Raw genomic sequence first — 6094 nt, 5'->3', positions numbered from 1 at the left:
CAATATAAATGCTACAAAATGAATTATGTTTCCTTACGAATTAGGTTGTATTTTTAGAGATATGTGATAATGGGGGAAAGCTGATTTCAAGAAATCATATGGAGATGCTTAAAAAAACTATAAATCTAAGAAAACAGTATCAAATAATATTTATTAACTTCAATAGCATATTGAAAATACTGTGTTGAACCTATCACTTGTTTGCTGTTGAGATAGGATACCTCATCTTCCTGAAGAAATATTTCAGGATTTCAGGTGGGGTCAGCAAAAATTCATTCAATAATAATTATATAATTTCTTATATCTATTTTCCCTCTTCTTTCAATTTTTTTTAACATTGGCCTCTTTCCAGAAATCTTTAGTACTCTTAATGAAGTTGTACTGGAAATGAAATTCAGTTCAATGACATCTTTACTTTCCCTCTTCCTTTTGCTTCAGATGAATCTCCTTTTCCTGTGTCAAGGGATTCTGTCACACTGAGATCCTGTGCAAGAAGAAAATAATCAGGAAACAATAACACATGGAGTAATTTCATTTTAACTTGAAAATGTCCTAAAAATGAAAAACAAAGACCAGCAAAGTACTGGCACATGGCAGGAGTTGAAGTAATACTACTCAGTGAATTTGTAACCAGAAGATGAAAATTCTAAAAGTCCAGGGAAAATTCATTACATCAAACTTTACTCTTTCATAATTTCCAGGACTTTTTCAGTTCTTTGCTTGTTTATCTTTGTACCACTATGAATAGTGACCCTGCCAACTATATTCACTGTATAAATGCCATCTCAAAGGGCAATTTTTAACTTACTGGAGGGCAAATTTCCCCTGAATATTTGTAACCAAATGGGGGCTGCGCATGAAACAGTCATTCATTAGAAATCACCTCATTGAAACTTTTTGAAAATACGTCCTTGAAAGGCATTGGGTGCACTTGAAAGTAGGAAACTATCAAAAGAATTCTGAGGTTTCAATTCACACCCAGCAAATTGGCAAAGATGACAAAAGATAGACATAGTCAGTATTGGAGTGATCACACAAAAGATACAAATACAAATATGTTGTTGATGGATTTGTAAATTGACTCAGCCTTTTTAGCTGATTTGAAATTTAAATTTGAAATTATGCTAAAACAGTCAAAGAAATGACGATATCATCTAAAACTATTCCCTTTGAAAATCAGAATAAAGGTCACATATATCATAAAATATTTATAGCAAAACATTCTGAAGTAGCAAAGCATTGTAAACAAAGTAGATATTTATCTGTTGGGGGATGGATAAACACAATTGTGGTACACAAATATAATGGGATATTCTTGTGAAACAAATATGATTGATAGAGTGAAGTATGGGAAGACTTATATGAAGTGATGTAAAGTGAAGTTAGTATAACCAGGATGGCAATATATACAATGACCACAACAATGTAAATAAAACAATCACTACACAACACCGAAATTACTTGTTGTGAAAATATGAAGAAAAGTTTGGCTGTAAAGAAAAGATAGGTGAATGTGTCCCTCTTCCCTTCCTTTCAGAAATGGGGGACAATGGCTATTTAGACCTAGCACCAATTTTCTCCCAGTTTTATATCTGTTGGTATCAAACTGTAATATTCCAGCTAATGTAGAAATTTTTTTGGACCCATTTGTATACACTAAGATATGGACTGTTCTGAGGCACTGAAGTAATGTGGCTCCCAGATCACATAGCTTTTGGTTCTATATATGGAGCAAATGTTGATTCAGTGGGACATATTTTAATATCTATTTTTAATACTTCACATAAATATAACGATGTGCTGAAGGAGTGGGAGATGTTTAATAACATTTTAATCTACAAGAAAGGAGATAAGAATCTGCCCTTTGACTAGAGACCCATGTTTTTAGGTAACATTATGGCCAAGATATATACCTCAGTTTTATTTTTTTAAAAAATAGGGGACTGGAGCATGAGGAATGAACACATCAACAGGGGCCAGAAGGGCTTCCTGCCAACCAATGTCTGCTGTGAACATAATTTCCTACTGCAGTCTGTCATGGATGATGACAAACATAAAAAGAGAATACACGGAGTGGCCTGGTTTGATCTGACAAACTCATTTGGCTCTGTGCCACCTACTACCATCTGGTTGGTTCTGAAATGGACCAGCTTGTATGACAAGGCCTTTAAAGGAATACAAAAATTGTTGGGGCAGTAAGACTTCTGTCCTTTCCAAGGATAGCCTTTCACTGAATAGTGACATTTGTGGAGGTGTAAGACAAGGTTGTTCTTTGAGTCCTATAATTTTTCATTCAACCCTGGAACTGCTAATCCATTCCTTGATGAAAACAAGGTTAGGCTGTAGTCCTATCATATGCAGACTGTGTAGTCATAATAGCTGACACCTTGAGTTCTCCTTTTAAAACGCTGGATAATATGAATGAGGTTGTATTGCTTTGCCGCATCAGCAGAACTACATTTTAATAGGACAAAATGTGTATCCTTATTTATTGAAGTTCAAAACTAAGGGATTTCTGTGATATTAGAGGAGAATAAATACCTCTGTGGCAGGTTGTACCACACCACAAATTCAGTCAATAATATCATACTTAATATGACCTACGATTTGGAACTAACGAATAGGTCGAATCTTGAAACTTGGCACAGATCAAGCAGTGAATGCTTTTATCTTATTCTGTATTTCTTTTCATTTTAAAAATAATATGGTACCCAAGAATATCCTTACCTTTTGAATAGAACAGTTTAAAAGAGTGCTAAGAAACAGCTGAACCTCCCTCAAAGAGCCAGCATTAAACCCTTCTATCTCTCATATAAAATGGAGGAAGTGAATTTGTTGCCACAAGTGATAGCACTGTATATTGGACAGGTGGTCAAAGGGGTGAAGTTACTTGCTTCAGTGAACCTGGAAATGCTTTCTCACCATTTCCATAGTGACATGGTGAGAATTAAGAATAAATAATTAACAGAATTAAGCATGACCCTGACTAATAGTCACCATCATGCCAAAAACCAATGAAGTTCAAGCAAACCTGACTGTTCTGAGGTTGTAGAAAATGCTTCAACTAGTCCGTGTAATTTTCTCTCATAAGAATCATGCCTTTATTGTCACTGATGTCATTATGCCTTTTGAAAACATATATTAAGTCAGCCAAAGTTGGCAAAATTGAAAAAAAATCAAATAGAATGCCAGTATCTGGCCAAAGAAGAAATAAAAAGTATGTAATAATGCAGTGACAGTGGGGCTTTGGGAGGTTGAGACTCAAGCAAACATGCTGTGCTATCTAAATGCAAAAGTAGTCAGAAGTACTGTATGCTTTTGAGAAAACTAATAGTGCAAGACACTAGATCAGGTGAAGAATTTAAATAGCTATGTAGATGATAGATAGACAGACAGACAGAGAGATATAAATACACTGAGCATGTCATTGGTATGAGAGAGTTTATAGAATAAAGATAATTTAAAGTAGATGATTCTCTTTTATTATGTATATCATTTTAGCTGAAATTAAGTATTTTTATCTTTATCTGAGAAATGAGCAGTTGTTTTCTTTATATAGGGTTATGTGAATATTTTAGTCATTTTTAATTCATATTATATACAAATATTTATTATATATGATATATAATATACATATGTATTTTAAAGTGTTACCATGTTTTATTATAACAAACTGTTTAGTTATTCAGAACGAAAATTCTGATGTGAATCATCATGCTGTGGTAATGATTGTATACCCTAATATAATGTTGAGCTTGGTTAATGTGTTTAATTTTGGTGAACTGCTTTTTTCCCTTTTTATTCTTTGTTAAAAGTAATGGTTGAGGCAGAGCAGGGGGTAAGGGAAAGGATATATTGGAAACAGGAGGAGATGAAAAAATAAAAGAGATCAAGTCTTAAAAACTATATGGAAAACTATATTTCTGCAAAAAGAGAGAAAATTTATCATTTAAACATCACTACTTCTGACTTGCCTTACTACCAACGTATCTATTTTACTGAGATTTTGTTTTATATCCATATATGCGGTGTTGCTTTGTAGATTTGGATATTAAAATGAAGTCAGTATCATTTCATGGCTAATAGCTAAATGTAATATTTTTAAAAAATTTACCTAATTTAAAAGTTTTCATTAACCTTCTGCTAGATCCTTATCCTCAGCTAACACTATTGGATATAAACTTATCACAAACCATATCACAGCATATCATATCACATACAATTTCTAATCTTTATCACATAATCTTATCATATTAACAAACAGAAAATCAAACTGGGTGGGAAAGACCCTGAGAGTTCCTGGCCAAAAGATAAACAGTTACCATTTGGTATTTACATTCACTCTGTGCTAGGAGGGCAGGGACCTATTGTCCAATCTATGAGCTCCAGATTACCATTACAGATTACAGATTACCATACCAGGAAGTGGGGGAATAAGACACCATAATTGTCCTCATGGAGTTTATAGTCAAGTAGAAGGAAGTGATAAATACATACATGACTTTCAAATATCCTTCTCCAGGCTATATTGCTTACTGATCTTCCCAGCACTTGGTCTACCATGCCACAGAAAAGTCTTTGCCCTGGAAGCACACTCCACTTCTGGACAATTCACATTGGAAGTGCTCCCCACCTCCACCCCACCCCTGCAGCTTCTCCTTCTACCTGTCTGGTTCTTCCCAAAACCTACATTTTTTTTTAAAGGAGGAGTCATTCCTTTCCATAGTACTTTCTCTACTATGGACACAGACTGGTTACCTTTCACTCCCTCCAAACTTCCCACCCTACTCCCTACCCCCTTTCAGTATCCTTTAATGTTTTGTCTTTTGCCATTAGAATGTAAGCTCCTTGAGGGTGGGACTGTCTTCTTGCTTGTATTTGTATTCTCATCCATAGTAAGTAATAAGTAAGCTATTAAACAGCACATAGTAAGTATTTGTTTACTGACTGACTACCTAACAAATACCTAAGAGTGATATATACAAAGTGCAGTATGAGGCCTAAAAGGGAGGCATTGCAATGGTTTCAAGAAAATAAACTGATATTTGATGTTTAAGTGGGTGGTATTCAGCAAACAAAGATTGGGGGCCAGAAAACAATAGGGGTAAGGGGAAATATTTCAGACATAGGGCATGGTATGAGCAGTGTATAGGATGTGTATGTGAGAGGTGGAGGCAATTCATTGAGTTAGTTGAGTTTCACCTGGAGTTTAGACTACAGACAGGGAAGAAAACAAAATACGTATATATTTGTTGTCATTTGATCATTATAGCATGAGCCTTAGGACTAGGAAGATCTGAATTGAGTGCTATTCCTAACACATACTAGCTGTATGAGAGGGCTAAGTTATTTTGCTGATTTACCTGGTTAATTTTCAAAGTTTCAGAAAAGCTGCAGATCTGCATGAATTAGGTGAGTTTCCTAGGAAAAGTTCCACCTCAACACCGTCAACATCACAGGTCTAAGACGATTGATGATGATGATGATGATGATGGTGATGGTGATAATGATGGTGATGGTGATGATGGTGTAGATGATGATGACGGCAATAATGATGATGGAGATGATGGTGGTGGTGGTCATGATGATGATGGTGATGTGATGATGATGATGATGATGGAGATGGTAATGATAGCAACTAATCTGGAATTAGAAGTTAGAAATTTGAGTTCCAATTCTGTTATCTACTAGTTAACAAGTCATCTTATTTTTTAGAGCCTTATTCTCCTCTTCTTTAAGTGAGTTTGTTGGAACTCATCATGGATTCTCCATGATGGAGTAAGGAAGACATTAGATGTTTTTTTTTAAGTAAAGGAGAACCTAAGTAGATGCTTTCTGTAGCCAGTCAAAACTGGATAACTGTACAGGGAAATATGAATCTCCAAACTCTGTTTGAATACATAGACAATGCAGGCTTTGTGATTTTTTCCCAAACATTTTTATCTGTCTAGAATGTTAAAGCCATAATTCACTCGTGCCTGTTGACTGATTCATGTCATGTCTTGTTTGGTGACTCAAATATCCAGCTAGGAAAATGGAGATTTAAAAACTTACCACATGTAAGGTCTGCACATCATTTAAAGATCTTAAGATG

This window comes from Trichosurus vulpecula, chromosome 6 (assembly GCF_011100635.1).
Source record: "Trichosurus vulpecula isolate mTriVul1 chromosome 6, mTriVul1.pri, whole genome shotgun sequence".
NCBI classification, from domain to species: Eukaryota; Metazoa; Chordata; class Mammalia; order Diprotodontia; family Phalangeridae; genus Trichosurus; species Trichosurus vulpecula.
The sequence above is the reverse complement of the archived record's forward strand: the minus strand, read 5'-3'. Positions refer to the sequence as shown.